The following is an 18,439-nucleotide window of genomic DNA, read 5'->3' as shown; positions in this document are numbered from 1 at the left end:
GGGACTTGAACATACAGCCAGGGGCTTGAACTCATGGGGTGGTACTTGAAATGCTGCATGGACCTTGAACTTGCACCCTGGGATTTGAAATCCTGCCTGGGCTTAGAACTCACAACCCAGGCTTTGAACTGGGTGCCTGAGCCTTGAATTTGTGCCCTAGGAATAGAAATCATATTTGCGGCTGAAACTCTGGGCCTGGGCCTTGAACTCACAAGCTGGGTCTTGAAGTGACAGTATGGGCCTTTATCTCACAATCTGTGCTTTAATCCTAGATCTGGGCCTTGAACATCCAACCTGGGCCATGAATTCAATGCCTTTAACTGACAGTCTGTGATTTGATTTTATATCCCGGTTTTTGAACAGGGGTCCTGGACCGTTAACTCAGCAAGAAGGGGATAGTGGTGCTTCAGTTTGGGGCCTGGCCCTTCAATATCTTTCTTGGTCTGGGCCTTTGTCTCCTGGTCTGCTACTTAAACTGAAAGCCTAGGATTTGATGTCTGTGCCTGGACTTGAATTCAATGCTTTGGCATTTAATTTGTAATCTGGGCCTTGAACTGGGTACCTCAAACTTGAATTAGAATCTGGAACTTGAAGTCATAGACTGGGCCTGAAACTCTGGGTCTGGATTTTGAACTCAAAGATTTGGCCTTCAATTCACAGCTTGGGCCTTGATCCCACAATGTTGAACTATAAGAGGAAGAGGGAACCTGGGACTTCAACATGGGTCCTAGAACTTAAATTCACAGCCTGGGCCTTGACCCAGTCTTGGCACTTGAGTTTATGTCCTGGGCAGTAAACTCAGGACCTTGACCCAGAACTTATGTCCTGTGATTTAAACAGTGGCCATGGACCTTCAACTCAAGGACTGAGACTTGGACTCAGCACCTGTGACTTGAATTCTCAGCCTGGCATTTTTACTCATGGCCTGGTACTTGAATTCTCAGCCTGAGATTTGAATTCCTGGCCTGCAACTTGAACTGTTGGCTTGGGGTTTGAACTACTGCCCTGGCCATAAACTCTTAGCTGGGTTATTTAACTAAAAGCTTATTACTTGAATTAATAGAATGAACTTTTGGCCTGGACATTGAACTTAAAACCTGGGAATTAAACTCAGAGTCTGAGCCATGAACTCTCAGTGTGGCATTTGAATTGAGAACATGGATGTCTAAGTTGGGGCCTGTGATTTGAAATAAAGTCTGGGATTTTGAACTCAAAACCTAGGCCTCAAACTGGATGGTTGGACATTGAACTGTTTACCTGGGACTTCAACCCATAGCTGGGCCTAAAACTGGGCCTGGGACACAAACTCACAACTTGGACCTTGAAACTCAAACCTGGGCATGAACTCACAACCTGGGCCTTGAATTCAAAGCCTGGGACAGGAACTCATGGGCTGGTATTTTAACTGGGACCCACGTCCTTGAAATCTGGGTCTGAGGATTGAAATCAGGGCCTGGGCCTTGAACTTTGGGCCTTCAACTTGAAGTACAGAACTGGGAATATTATTCTGGAGTCCTCGGTTTTGCTCAGGCATGTGCGTCATCTGTACTAGGGACACCTGGCACTGTGAATGCGTATCCTCGGGTCTTTGTGTCTGTCAGTGCTGGCGATCCTGCTACTGCACATGTGGCATTGATAGTGAGGATTCTTAGTACTGTTAATGTGTATCTTGGAATCCTTGTGTCTGTTCATACCAGTGAATCTTCTGGGGCAAAAGGTGCTCTGAATTCACATGCCTGCTCTATAATCACTGGTGGTTTTACTAGGACACCCTATTGTGTCAAAATCCAAAGTTACGAATAGGATAAATGAATAAATTTTCTGATCTCTAAACACATAATTTTTCCTCAATATAATGAAATTTTTGAATATCTCTATGATGTGTTGACTCTATGATTTGTGACCAAGAGTAATTTCACTGGGACCCATCCAAAATGTCATCACCCAAACTACTTCAAATCAAAATTACTGTATCTGAATGTTGGCTTTATTCTTGTTCTGTATTTATATTTTTTCTATTTATTTTTTCTCATTCTCTTATAATCAATAATTATCAGGGAAGGAGAAGATGACAGTGATATGCACACAAATATTTTTATTCACATTTTCATGGTTTCAGGATTTATTCATCTCATCAATTCTGAAATTGTGAATAGGTGTATGTTTAACTGGTAATTAATCAATGTATTCACATGTGGGTGTGTACTATGTCTTCATTCTCAAATTGATTAAGTAGCTCTATATTAAATAAATGAATTTAGAGTGAATGTTAAACCACCTATACATATATGGATTTCTAATTTCACATTCCTGTATGAAATATGAAAACATTCAAAATTTTGAAGAGAGGAAAATCAAAATAAATGTATAACTTCAAAAGTTATTGTATCTCTGAGTGAGAGTATTTATGAGATTGCTTAAAGAATTGTAACTGGTGGGTTATACTTGTCCTTAGGTAGTCCCAGAATAGATTGCATTTTTGAATTTATGGAATATTAAAATAAGAATTCTCTCTTACTGACATGGCATGGAGCAAATACAGGAAAAATGAACAGTAATTGGGCTTGCCAGGTACTCTTCATAAGCATTTATTCCATTTGGAACCATGTAATTTGTGTTGCTTGCCAATATTGGCCCTCATCATTTTGTAAGTGAGACAATGGATTCTAGATACATTGATGTTTTCAAGTATTTCCGTTGTGGTCAGTACTGAAAAAAAAACAAGCTTATTCAACTTACTATCAAATTGTTTATATATAAGCTGGTCATAATGGCAGGGCCTCATGTATTCTATCACTGAAAAGGTAATAAGCATTTTAAAGGAAATGTATTTGATTGTCAGCTGTATGTCAAATATATTTCAATGTTGTCTGAAGGATGACTTGGCAGTTTAGAGAGCGAAGAAACTGCCACTTGAGGAGAGTAACACTATTGGAAAAATTCATCCTTACAAAGAATGACAATTTTCTTATTCATGAAGATTATAGAGAGTTCTAAATCACATACTGTTTTCAAAATATGCAGATCAATTCAGAATTTGATCAAGAGAATATGTTTATTCTTGTGGTTATCGCGATTAGCTTCCTTCTTCATGCAGAGGAAAATATACAGGACATGAGAAATGATTTTTGTGGTCGAAAACCACACTTGAGCCAGGCCAGGTGACAATGGTGTTAATTCAAGCGTCTCAACTGTTTTACACAGGAGGCTGTCATTACAATTCAATAAAGTTAAGGATTTTTCTCAGCTTCACTTAGCGAATGAAGCCCTCAAAATGAAATATTATAGAGTATTATCCTTGAGAAATATCATGGTTACTCATAGACCAAAAAATGACATCAATAACGTATGGATTACAGAGAAAGAAGCCTGATACAGGACAATTAGAAACCTGTAAGAGGCTGACATCTGAGGATCAGGTTTCATGGTAGCCCACCAGGAGCCTCTATGAGGCTCTAATCACTAATTCATCACCTGAGAATTGAAAGTGGAATTGTTGTTTCATTGGTAGAGCATTAGCCTTGATGAGAAAACTCCTGGGAGTTGAAGCCCAATGAAAACTCCAACAATAACCAGCGACAGAAATGGCATGCAATGTGTATAAATAATGCCCCATACTCATGGGTATTTTCAGAATCTTAGAATTAATTTAAATGAAATAAGGGTCATTTAGATTTTATTCACTCTCTATTTGGACCATCTTGCATTTTCTCTTTGAAACTCAGTCATGTTTGAGGAGCAGTGATATTTCTCTAAGTTCCTTGGTTGTTAGAACACTGAATGTAACTCCATAGTAATACTAATCCTGTTCCCTTACTCTAATATGTCTTAGTTATAAAAGCATAATTATTTTGGCTTTTAAAAGTAGATGAAACTAGCAAATGTAGAGATAGTGAGGAATATTGATTGTCATAAAATAGTAATTTTGTCCAGCCTGTAGTAAAAATAATTCCTTACCAAAGAAATTTTCTTCGAAAAAGGAATGCTATTGGGAAAAATGTTTTATTAGAGATAAAATTGACTGTAAAATATTTGTCTAACCTTGTAACAAAGAGATAAATGACAGCACAATTTTACAGTTAAATTTGTTCTTGAAATGCATGGTTGACAAATGAAAAACACGCCCTTCTAAAATAATCTTACTTCCATGAATGTATCCAGTTCAATCCAAAAGAAGAATTTCCCACATTATCTTCAAAAATTTTATAAACATGGTTATTCATTTTAGCTCGATATTTCTGAAAATTTTCATTTTCCTGAATCATTGATGTCTAGGTTTCTTCTTCAGAAGAAAGCAACATGAAATTTGGATGGAAATCTTTAATGCAAATATATTTGGAAATGATGTAAAATTTCTGCAGTATTGTTTCAACATCTGAGGGTGCCTCCTCCCACCATTTTATATTTGACTTTCATTCCAGGGACACAAAATTCCTACTGCTAAATGTAATAGCCTTTGAGCAGATTTTAGGAAAATATTCCTTGCGAAAGTATTTATTAGAGAATAGGATTCTTATATAATCAGTAGAGTTGAAGTATTTGACTACAAAAAAGGAAGTTTGGCATGTGAGTATTTCTGATAGGTGTTAAAATATGCGTGTTTCTAATTATGGGAATATTTGAGCAACAGGATTACTCTTCATTTGTAATTCCAAATGTTATTTGGATTGATAAATACATATTTGAAAAAATTCAATATCAATTTGTAAATGATGGCTTGAAATCTGGAGAAATATCGTAAACTGTGTCATTTCTATTCATGGTTGGCTGTAAAGATAAAAGAACTATGTCCATGTGTCTGTATATGGACTGCAAACTTATCAACATTAGCATCCAATGTACATTTATGAGAATTAAAAAGAGTGTATGTATGAATTCATCAATAAAGTCAATCTTATTGTCAAGGTGATGTACAGAGGGATTAGACTTTCATATGTAATGCAGTAAGTATTTACTGGTCATATGTTCATACCCACTCTCCCTTTTCCTCAAATTTTTTTTGTATTTCAATGTATCCCCTGTGTCGAGCCAGGAGTAATAGCATTATTTTGTTAGCAATGTTTGAATTACTACTTCAAGAGAAAGTATTGGCTACTAAAGAGAAAAACAAATAACACTTCAAGTTATATTTGGATTGTTTTTCAAATACAGTGACATTAGATAAAACATAGGAAATTAATGTTTAAAGCAAGTGAAAAAATAGCTTCACATTGTACTTTTAGAAAAACAACAACACATTTCAGAGGAAGATGAGGGAGGAGATGCTAAGGGCTAAGATCTGAGTTGAAACCAGGGAAAGGTCCAAGGCTAGACCTAGTGGTGTCATCATAGTACAGTTTAGTCAGAGAGAAAAAACTCAGAAAGCTTGGTGAATGAGACAGATTCAATAACATTCAGGTTTCCACAGCTGGAGCTGCCATATCAACAGAGAGAGCCTGGGATAAAATCCAAAACCATGTGCAAGCAGATTCTCTTCACCACTACCATGACCAGGAGTTGTAATCTTCTTCCTGCTGATCACAGACCATAGCAGACTGTGGAGGGCCCGGAAACCAAGTGAAAGGTGTGAGTTCCATATTTGGATTAGGACACAAAACACAAGATTAATCTTAATAATATTTAAAGACCACATAAGACATCCTAACTCCTTATAGAACAGTGGTGGGAAGGTAGCTCTTCTCAATCACTAGAGTAGATGTTAACAAAGACCAGGCCAGAGGAGTTAGTACATAATTCTGGATGTGTAAGAGGACAATAGGAGCCATTCAAAAGGTCAAAGGAACCTGATATGTGAGGTTTAACTCTACTCCCGGGGAAAGTTGCCCTTCCCAGGCAAAGGCCTCACAAATAAGTAAGCTCCAGGAAAAATAAAATATAAGAGAAATCATCCAATACAGGTCTTTCTCCTTTCCCCGGGAAAGCGTCTGCTTTGTCCTGCAAATCCTATTCCTATTATCAAAAATCAAGAAAACTGAGATTCTCTGCTTCTTTACCGATTCAGCTCAATCTGTTACCAATAATGCTAAACCAAAAAAAAAAAAAAAAATAGAAGGTTCAAGACAAAATATGGCTGACACTGGATGTATTATTTTTTTGATGATCAACCTTTCTGGGCTAATCAGCACTTGATTCTGTCTTTATTGTGTAAAGCCAAGAGTAATAGCATTATTTTGTTAGCAACACTAGAATTACTACTTCAAGAGAAAGTATTGGCTACTAAATAGAAAGAAAAATAACACCTCAAGTTAAATTTGTATGTATATTTGACACCTGAATTGGGTATATTTTTGATGCACTGTTTGGAAAATTTGAAAAACAAACTGGCATGAGATTTCCTGATTCTAATGATGCACTTTTATCTTTTTTATATTAGGAAGTAGAAATAATTTGAGATTTTCAGGTTCATGGATTTTGTTTTTTTCCCAAACTATCTCCATTACAATTAATCTTAAAATAGGACATTACATTAAAGTTGTGTCATGTTACATTCCCAAGAAGAATCAGAGTACATCTAATCCAATCACAATGATGTAGCTGTAACCTTTCAACTGAAAGGGCAACTTTAGAGGAAACATTTGATATTCAAAGAACAATCTGGAAATTTTTGATTTTGATGGTTATGATTCATAAATGATCCTGGTTTAATTATAAAGTTGGTTAAAGTTGCAATCAAATGAGAGAAGAACCAATATATTTGTTATTGCAAAGATATATATGTACATATATACATATGTATGTATGTATGTATATATACATATGCATATATATACATCATATATACATATATAGAGAGAGGTGGGGAGGAGTTACACTTACATGGCAAGGAAATGATTCCATTTTCTATCAAGCATTGTTAACTCTCCGTGTTTATCCCCGACCATCCCCCTGCAATTTCTCCTACTTCCCCCACCCGACAAAGTTGTAAAGTTCATTTTCAAGTTAGCGTCTTGTACATCTCATTGTTACATTGGGTCCTCCTATATCCTTATTTCAGCGTTTCTTTATTTCTCTTCCCTCCCAAATTAGAGCAGTGCTTCTTCAATCAATTTGTGTGCTCAGTTTTTGGTGAATTGATACATAGAATTGTAATATCTTCCAGAAGGAGAAAGGCCTTATTTAATATTTAGTGACTTCCTTTATCTCTTTTGGATAATTTTAATTTGAAATCCATTTTATTGTATACTAGGATTTCAACTTCATCCTGTTTATGTGGGCTATTTTTTAGGTAGATTTTATTCCATCCTTTCACTTTCAGAATGGTTATTCCTGTCATGAAACTCATCATCTTGGGACAGTACCATGAGGGTTCTTCCTATGCTTCTTGGATTCTCTGTGGGATGTTTCTTGCCCTTTATTGTGCCGTTGTGGTTTTCTGTGTTTAATACATATTTATCTAACTTTTATAGAGATGGTTTAATGAAGATATATTGTTTAAATTTTATTTCTTTGGGAAAGTTTTATTTGACCCATCATTAAGAACAAGAGGTTTTTTATGTACAGTATACTTGGTGGACGGTTGTTTGTCTTTATGGTGGCATACATCATTCCAAGCTCTTCTTTCTTTAATGATCTCTGCTGAGAAATCTGAAGTTAGTATTATGATTGTTGACCCGTTAAAAGTGATTGATCATTTCTCCTTCATGGCTGAATGGATCCTTTCCTTCTCTGAATTGATCCTGTGCAGAATATTATGTGACAGTGGAAAGGATGCAAAATTGGATCACCATATGGAACTCAATCAATGTAATACATCACTTAAAGAAGAACAAAGATAAGAACCACACGATTACCTCCAAAGTTGCAGAAACAGCATTTGGCATGTTCAACACCCCTTTATGAAGAAAGCAATGAAGAAAATATCCAGGGAACATTTCTCAATTCAAAAAAGGCTGTTTATAACAAACGTAATGCAAGCATTACACTTAATGCTGTAAAGTTAATGCAATTTCCTCTAAACATTGGAAGAAGAAAGCTATGTCCACTTTCTCCATTCCTCTTCTATATCGCATTAAAAGGGCTTGCTAGAGCAATTTGACAAGATGCAAATATAAAGGGAAAATGAAGTAAAATTCTCTCTCTTTGCAGATGAAATGATCTTGTATTTTTTTAATTTAATTTAATTTTTTTGTGAACATACTGTACAGAGGGGTTACAATTACATGGGCAGGATAATGCGTACATTTCTTATCAAATATTGCTGCCTCCTCCTTTTAATTACCCTTCATATCCCTACTCTACCTCCCCCCTACCTTCCCCACCCAATCCCCCCCCCCCCGCACCAACATTGTAAAGCTCATTTTCAACATGACCTTGTACTTCTCTTTGTAAAGCAGTATGGAGGTTCCTGAAAAGACTTCACATAGAGTTCCCCTATGACACAGCAATCCCACTTTTGGGCATTTACCCAAATGTTTACAAAAAAGACCACACTAAAGCTACCAGCACAACTATGTTTATTGCAGCATTATTTACCATAGCTAAGATATGGAACCAACCCAGATGCCCCTCAGTAGATGAATGGATCAAGAAAATGTGGTAGGTATACACAATGGAATTCTATGTCTCCATCAGAAAGAATGACACTGTCCCATTTGTTGGAAAATGAAAAACTTGGAAAAAATTATATTAAGTGAAGTAAGCCAGGCCCAAAGAAACATAGGTCCCATGATCTTGTATTTAAAGCACCCACTGACTCTACTCCCAAGTTAATCTAGCTGAGTAGAATCTTTGGTAAAGTAGCAAATTTTCCCTCAAAAATCAATGGCTTTCTTTAATGCCAATAATGAAAACAGCAGAGCTGAATTCAGGAAACAACTCTGCTTGTAATAGCCACAGAAAAAGTAAAATATCTAGGAATTAAAGAGATGAAAGATCCTTCTGATGAAAAGTTTCAAAACCTGAAAAGGTAATAAAAGGAGAACTACGGAAGTGGAAACACTTCCGACGTGCCTGGATTTGGAAGATTAACATCATGAAAATGACAATAATGCCAAAGACTCTCTACAACGTCAATGCCTATTCATTCCAACCTCATTCTTCAATGGAATAGAAGCCATCCAAAAATGCATATAGAAGAAGAAAAGATCCCAAGTCTCAAAAATAATATTTACCAGAAAAAAACTGCACTGGAGGAATTATAATACCAGACTCCAAACTCTATGACAAGTCCGTAGAAACAAAAGAGCTTAATAATGCCACAAGAACAGATTTGAAAACGAATAGGATGGAACCGAAGAAACAGAAATGAAACCAAAGAAGTATAGCCACCTAATCTTCGATAAGGGAGCCAAAACCATCAAATGGAAGATAGACATTCTCTTCAGTAAATATTGATGGTAAATTGTATAAACCTTGTAGAAAACTAAAATTAGATCCTTATCTATCACCTTACACATGAATCAACTACAAATGGAACAATGACCTCCAAGGTAAAGCAGAACCCTTGAAAACACTACAGGAAAGAACAAGAGAAACACCAGTTGCTAGGCACAGTCTAAAATATTCTTCATATAGACCCAGAAACAAAACAAATAAAAGAGAAGTTGGACTAATGACATTGCACCTAACTCTAGACCTTCTGCATGGCCAAGGACATAGCTAGCAAGATCAAGAGATAATCCAAAAATTAGGAGAACATCTTTAGTAGTAGCTACAAACCAAACAATGGACTCATATCTAAATTATACTTAGAACTCAAAAGATTAATTCCTCCAAAAACAAATCCTCAAAGAAACAATAAAAAGGAACTACGCTGAACATGAAGTAAGAATGTCCAATAGATATAGGAAGAAATACTGAACTTTGCTGGCATAAACAAAAAAAAACTGGCAAATCAAAATCATTTTGAGATTCCACATCACCACATTAGAATGTCTTGACCAAGTAAATTAATAACAGTTGGGGAGAGAATGTGGCCATCATTGGTGACAATGTAAACAGATTCAACCACTCTGGAAAGCAATATGTACATTTGTCAAAAGACTACACATAGAGATCCCCTATGATTCAGCAATCCCACTTAGGTGCATTTATCCAGTTGAAAACAAACAAGGCCCTACTACAGCTATCAGCACATCTATATTTGTTGCAGTACTATTCACTCTGACTATGATATGATAGTAAACATACTACCTTCAGTAGACAAGTGAATCAAGAAAATATGGTGTGTATGTGTGTGTGTTTGTGTGTATGTATGTATGTATCTATCTATCTATCTATGCATTCTATGCTTCCTACAGAAAGAACGACATGCCCATTTGTTAGGAAAATGAAAGAACTGGGGAAAAATTCATATTAAGTTAAGTAAGGTAGTCCCAAATAAATTTAGGTTCCATGCTTTCCCTTATTTGCAGTAATTAGTACCCATGTAGGATAATCATCACAGATGAGCTGAAAAGATAAAAGATTATGAACATATTTCTATAAAAGGTGTTGATTAGTGAAATGAATCCGAGGTATCCACTCAACAGTTCTGTGTTGTTATTGTTTTTAATTTATTATGTGTTTTTTTTTTGTTTCCCTTATTTGTTTTTCACCCTATGATATATCCCCCTTTGGCACCTGAAAGGATTTTTGTAAGCTGTATCTAGCATATACATTTGTCTAATCTAGGAAGGAGAAGGGGAATAGCAAACCACTGAACGAAGGATGTAGGATGACCTATTGCAACAATGGAACCACAGGAGAGTATATTGGAGAAGAATTTGACCTCTTCGAATACAGAAAAGGGTGTGGGGGAAGATTGTGGGAGTTGGATAAGGGAGGGACTGTGGGACAACCATAAAGGAAGAAGTAACAATGATTAACTAATAATGTACTATTGCCTTACTCATTTATCTGTAATTCCTGTGTACAGGATCTTTACAAGAAAATAAGATTTAGGAAAAGAATATATACTTAAGAACCAGTCCAATTCCGAAAAGGATGTTTTCAGTGCAATACAATCCAAAAATAAGTAATTTCAGAAAGAAAGATGTACATGACAGCAGAATCATGAACAATGAAAGACTTTATGGAAAAAGCAAGTAGTAATTAATTAACCCAGTTGTAAAATTGATTCCTAAATATTTTATGGCAAAGTATGCTATCATAAAATTTGGGTAGCATTTGCTTATGGCAAATGAATATTTTGAAAATTTGCATGTAATAGAGTTCTTAGAATTTCGCCTAAATGTATATTAGAAGATTGTAATTTATCTTTGACTCAAGGCAGATTATCTTTGACTCAAGGTAGAAAAAATAACCAAAACAATTATTCCAACATTCTCAAAAAGATCAACTTTGAAAAATAATTCTTCTTCTTCAGAGAAGCTTCTCTTTAAGTCTTTCGCCCACTTACTTATTGGGCAGTTGTTTCTTTGAGGATTTGTTGTTGGGTGGTTTAATTTTTTGAGTTCCAAGTATATTTTAGATATGAGACCCTTGTCCGTTGTATGGCTAGTAAAGATCTTCTCCCAGTCCGTGGGCTTTCTATTGATCTTGCTAGCTATGTCATTTGCCCTGCTGAAGCTCTGCAACCTTATACAATCCCATTTGTCCAACCTTTCTTTGATTTGTTGTGTTTCCAGGTCTCTATTCAGAAAATTTCGGCCTGAGCCAAGGAGACCCAGGGTTTCTCCTATTCCATCCTGTAATGTTTTCAGAGTGTCTGCTTTGAGTTCAAGGTCTTTGATCCATTTGGAGTTGATTCTGGTGCAGGGTGATATATAAGGATCTAGCTTTAGTTTTCTACATGTAGTTAACCAGTTTTGCCAGCACCATTTACTGAAGAGGCTGTCTGTCTTCCATTCTATTGTTTTAGCTCCCTTATCGAAGATTAGATGGCTATAAGTCTGTAGGTTCATTTCTGGGTTTTCAATTCTATTCCATTGGTCCTGAGGTCTGTTCTTATGCCAATACCAAGCTGTTTTGATTACTATGGCTTTATACTAGAGTTTGAATAGACACATGAAGAAATGTTCAACATCCCTAGCCATAAAAGAAATGCAAATCAAAACAACATTGAGATATCACCTCACTCCAGTTAGAACAGCAAAAATCAAGAACTCTAACAACAACAGATGCTGGAGGGGATGTGGACAGAAAGGAACCTTACTTCATTGTTGGTGGGAATGTAAACTTGTTCAACCACTTTGGAAAGCAGTATGGAGGTTCCTCAAAAGACTCCACATAGAGCTCCCCTATGACCCAGCAATCCCACTTTTGGGCATTTACCCTAATGTTTACAAAAAAGACCACACTAAAGCTACCAGCACAACTATGTTTATTGCAGCATTATTTACCATATCTAAGATATGGAACCAACCCAGATGCCCCTCAATAGATGAATGGATCAAGAAAATGTGGTATATATACACAATGGAATTCTATGCCTCCATCAGAAAGAATGACATTGCCCCATTTGTTAGGAAATGGAAAGGCTAGGAAAAAATTATATTAAGTGAAGTAAGCCAGGCCCAAAGAAACATAGGTCCCATGGTTTCCCTTATTTGCAATATCTAGTATAGGTATGAGTCAAGCGGAAAAAGTCAGAGAAGGTGATGTTAGGAAAACGAACCCTCAAATATGTATTTTAATGTTTTTGTTTCTTTCATGCATGTGTTTCTAACGCATTTATAAGATTATTTCTTGGTTGCTTTGTATGTCCCTCCCCCACAGTGTAACCCCTGCTTTCACTATATTTGATGTCAGTATAACATGTGGAGGAGATGGGGACAAACAAGTCGTTTAAGGATTCAGGTGGACCTGTTGCAACAATGAGAAGTACAAAATGTCATGTCAAAACCAGCTTTACAATGTCGGAGGGGGGAAGGGGGGGTATGATTGGGTGGGGGGGAGGGGGGAGGCTGGGAAGGGAGGTGAAGGGTAAACAAAGGAGGAGGCTGCAATGCTTGGTAAGAAATGTATGCATTATCCTGACCATGTAATTGTAACCCCTCTGTACAGTATGTTCTCAAATAAAATAAAATAAAATTTAAAAAAAAAAAAAAGAAAAATAATTCTTCCATTGATTTTAAGCAAAAGGACATCGTATATTTAGGTTGTGCATCACTCTCTGAAAAAGACAGAAAGTTAGAGAGCTGCTTTCCTTGATTCATTTCTTCTTAATAGTTCATGCCTTTTGTTTGTTGGCATATATTGTTAATATTACAGAAGCACTATATATATCCCTTCTTCAAGGAAATACTTTGTGGAAATCACAACATAATGACCCTGATGACTATCACTGGAAATTAAGCATAGCGAAGTACATTGGGAAGGAGTATTTGAACTTTTAATATCGATGTTTATGTTTGAAATCATGCCTATTGTTACATTGACGCATTCATCACCTCATACTACAATGAGTCAATCAAACAGTATTTGGGTTCTGTTAGTCAATTGATTTTGAGCCAAACAGACTTACACAAAAGTTCGGGTCTGCAAGTTTTAATTATCTCAAAATACAGGAAGGAAATGATATCAAAATCCCTGATATCAAAATATGTTAGATGAATGATCTCGCAATCTTAGACCAAATTACATGATGGTTGTATTTGGGAAGTTAATAATGTTAGGAGAGGTAACTATGCCTTAGTAGTATCACCTGAAATTATTTCTCACAGCAGTTTTATCTGTTGTTAGTTTGACTAGTATAGTCAATTTCAAAATCCTCTTCATGTCTTCTGTGTTCAGACTTATTTGTATTGTCCCTTACACATGATAACCATAAAACGGATTGGATCTTCAAAATATCTGATTAATCTGTATGTAGTAGTGGTAGCTTTATCACATATAACAATTTTGCGCTGTGAATTAATTGATCTCTTTAAGTTGTTTATAATGTTTACTGAAAAAATATTGAAAGTATGAGAATGATGTAAGAGACCATATATACAATATTCTTCTGGACGTTAGATTGTACTAATTCTTCAATGCTAAATCTAACACAGTGTGTTAAAGAACTATCAACGTTTTTTTCTGTTCTGAAGTATGGAATTCGACTAATTTAGGCAGAAAAGTGAAAAGCAAGTAAACTTTAATCAAATCTTAATGTTGACCTCATATTTATTGATAACCAAAATGCCTCCATCGCCTCTTGAAAATGTTGTCAAATGCATTCTGATTTGAAATGAGAGACACACCTCAGGAAATAAGAAGCATACAAGGGGATTTTAAATTGAAAGCGCCATAAGGCAAAAAGAATAGATGCAAGCCCCAAACCAAAACCAAAATCAAAATTAGATTCTTTCTTCTATCACATTGCAATGTCCATCCAAGAGAAGGGAGAGTTTATCAACATAATATTGGTGTAATTCATTCAAGGTACAAGAAAATGAAAGCAATAACTTAGAGATATATAGTTGAAAGTGGGATTCAAACTTAAGAGTACAAAGTTTTCATCAATTTTGCTTTGTACAACATTTCTTTGAGGGGGTGGGTATGTGTGTTAGATGGGGAAACTTTCCAAGATCTGAAACAGGCTGTGGAATATTTTCTAAAAATTTGGGATTTCAGAAATTTCACTAGATTATATAATTTTATGCACTTCTAGGTCCAAGAGGGATTTTAAGAAATCACAATCTTAAAATATTAAGCATATGTTTTTTTTTTTTAAGTTTTACTGTAAAGGTTCTGTACAGATGGATTCCAGTTACATGAATAAGGCAATGAGTACAGTACTTTGTGGTCAATTTTACAGTTTCACTTGTTGATGTCCCACTATCCCTTCCCACCTCAACTTCTTCACTCCTCTGCATACCCCTTTTGAAGAAGTAAAGTTCGTTTCTAATATACTGTCTTGTGGTTATCCTAGTTGCAATATGTCCTCCTGTTCCTTAATTCAGGCATTTATTACACCCCTTCCCTTCCCCAGATCAGATAAATATATATACAGGATGTATGGTACCAAAATCTAGTACAGTGCCAACAAGAGATATGCCATAGGGAAAAGATCAAACAAAGGAAACAACAATAAAATAAAATCACTGAGCACATTTAAAATAATAACTATAAAGACAGCTCTTTTGTCTTCATATTTTGGAGTTCATATCACTTAGCATTATTTTATATGATCATATGTGCATCAGTTTTGAGCTTTTCAGCTCATCTAATAAGTTTATATTATATGTATATTCTTATTGAAAATAAGGGAAACCATGGGACCTAAATGATTTTTATAAGTCTTTCCATTTTTTAACCAAAAGGACAGTGTCCTCCTGTCTGTTGGAAACATAGAATTGCTATCTCTATACATATGTACATACAAATGTATAGATTGGCCATACTTTTTGAGCCACTCATCTAACTCATCTATTGATGGTCATTGGGTTTGGTTGTATTTCTTATTTACTGTGAATAATACTGAAATAAATATAGTTGTGCTGGTACCTTCACAAAGGCCTTGCTAGTGATCAAGTAGTTAAGTGCTCAAAAGTAGGATTCCTGAATCATAGGAGAGCTCTATGCATAATATTTTGAGGAACCTTATACTGCTTTTTAGAACGTTTGAACAAGTTTACCATCCCACCAACAGTAAGGTAGGGTTCCTTTGGAGCCACATCTCCAGCCCAAGCATCTGTCATTATTAAACTATTTATTACAGCCATTCTAACTGGGATAAGGTGGAATATTAATATTGTTTTGATTTAGAATTTCTTTACAGTTAGAGAAATTGAGTATTATTTCAAATGTCTATTGATTAATCTCATTTCCTCTTCAGAGAGGTAATTTCGTTTTGGCCTTAAAGAAATTATGAAGATCAATTGTCTGACTCCCTGAAAACAAGAAGTGTGCCCTTTCAGAGAATTGTTCAGATTTATTGGATAAGAAATATAAAAATTTTCTGATCTTACTCATCATCTATTTATATATTAAAACTTAGTTTTATATAGGAGAAATATTTCAAAATAAAGAGTACTTTTTGGACTGGAGCATCTTTTCCAAAGGAATAGGACAAAAGAATATTTATATAGTTTCTGTGAAAAGGAACTTAACACATATTCTGTAATCAGGAAATAACTAACAAGATTAATCATAGTGGTTGCTAGAGATACCAGAGTCTGTAAATAGTACTTTACTAATGACACTAAAACTCTTTTGTGAAGGATTGTCCTTTGGCAGTTTAGTCATTCCATTTAAAATGTTCTGATTTATAAGAAGAGATTGTCACCTCATGTATGATTTTTCTGCAATTATATAGTCACATTCAACTCAAATTATTGCTTGTGTTTAGAAAGGAAGCAGGTCGCTTTTTAGTAATTGTATATTTTCTTTTTCATTTCAAATAAGTAAATGATTTCCAGATGAAAACTCTATTTCTTTTCTGACAGTTCTGTATTATTGTGACAGTCCCCAAATTTTGGGGCTAACATGTTCTCAACCATAATGTCCAGCAGAGATACAAATACTCATTTAAGTGCAGGATGAGATTTGAGTTCAGGCCCTAGGATAGCATATTTTATTTTGAATAAGATATAAGAGAGTACATGGAAGACACTAATCTATTTCCATTGAACAACGTATTAGAAAAAAATTAATTACAACAAATGGTTGTAAAGCCTAAAGCAGAAAATAAAATTATGCCACGTTTTGACATGTTTTGTTCACTTCAGATCAATTGCAATAATTCATGAAACAGGATGGATAGGATTTTAAGGATTTGCACTTGCAAGGAACAAAGGATTGAACAAATTATTTGGTGTATAAACATGACCGAAAAAGTTGTCATCATTGAAGAGAGATTTATGCATAATAAAACGCATAACTGAAGGAGCTCTATTTACTAAACTCAGTCATTCTAGGGGAAAGGACAATGCCATGTCCTTGACTACACCATCAGAGAAATAGTACATCCAGCATAGTAAAAGGCCGACGTTTTATAAGACTTGTGCTACAAATGAAGCTTACCAGTAACTTCCTTATTAGACTTTGGTTCCATCGAAATTAGTATATGTTTTGGTTTGATTCCATGGAACTAATTTGTGAACATTTTGAGGACACACAGCCAAATTGACAGAAAGAGTGGCTTGATTGTATGCAACCAATGTCTCATACAGAAAAAATATATTTGAGCATTTTATATTCTGATGAGTGAACTTTTATAATATTTCTAGATTATGGATAACAGCATTATTTAACTGAAAATTATTCTACAAAATTATCAATAATACACTGTAGCCCAGTAGACCTATGAAGATTCCTTTACCAGTATTATATCATTTACTGAAAATATACCATTGTCTTGCAACCTGATTAACAGCTAGGAAATATGACTTAACAAGTCCTGATGAAAGATATAAAGTAAAAGTACGAGAAAAGTGAGAAAATATTGAGGCTCCTATTGTGAGATTTCTACTTCAGTTCCATAGGTCAAAAATATCTTCACTTAAGTATGTAGTTGCTTGGAGTTATAATAAATACAGCAAAGTTTATAGGACAATTAATTTGTCAAAAGGTAAACCACTGAATTTTAGAGAATCAGAGAACAATGTATGTTATTTAGCTTGAAGACAGAATTGAAGAAAATAAACTAGTTCATGCTACAAGACTGAAAATAAACTGAACCTATCATTAAATATGACAATATGAATGAGTCTCACGAAAGAGAGCAAGTAACCTTACCCTCTGAAGAAAGAAAGCTTACATCAATCAGGTATGTCTACTGTTGTTGTCCCTTGCTTCCAGTGTGCCTTCGGGATGGGGATCTATGTATTTTATTATTTACATAACCATATTTTTTATTGTGAAAATGTGAAGTCTTTTGAGGAACCTCCATACTGCTTTCCAAAGTGGTTGAACAAGTTTACATTCCCACCAACAATGAAGTAAGGTTCCTTTCTGCCCACATCCCCTCTAGCATCTGTTGTTCTTAGAGTTCTTGATTTTTGCCGTTCTAACTGGAGTGAGGTGATATCTCAATGTTGTTTTGATTTGCATTTCTTTTATGGCTAGGGATGTTGAACGTTTCTTCCTGTGTCTATTGGCCATCCTTCTTTCTTCTTCAGAGAAGTTTCTCTTTAAGTCTTTCACCCACTTATTTATTGGGCAGTTGTTTCTTTGAGGATTTGTTGTTGGGGGGTTTAATTTTTTGAGTTCCAAGTATATTTTAGATATGAGACGCTTGTCCATTTTATGGCTAGTGAAGATTTTCTCCCATTCAGTGGGCTTTCTATTGATCTTGCTAGCTATGTCATTTGCCCTGCAGAAGCTCTGCAACTTTATGCAATCCCATTTGTCCAACAATTCTTTGATTTGTTGTGTTTCTGGGTCTCTCTTCAGAAAATTTCGGCCTCAGCCCAGGAGACCTAGGGTTTCTCTTATTCCATCCTGTAATGTTTTCAGAGTGTCTGCTATGACTCCGAGGTCTTTGATCCATTTGGAGTTGAATCTGGTGGAGGGTGAAATATAAGGATCTAGCTTTAGTTTTCTACATGTAGTTAACCAATTTTGCCAGCACCAT

The sequence above is a fragment of the Dipodomys spectabilis genome, unplaced genomic scaffold (assembly GCF_019054845.1).
Source record: "Dipodomys spectabilis isolate Male_0828 unplaced genomic scaffold, ASM1905484v1 ptg000533l, whole genome shotgun sequence".
Taxonomy (NCBI): Eukaryota; Metazoa; Chordata; class Mammalia; order Rodentia; family Heteromyidae; genus Dipodomys; species Dipodomys spectabilis.
The sequence above is the reverse complement of the archived record's forward strand: the minus strand, read 5'-3'. Positions refer to the sequence as shown.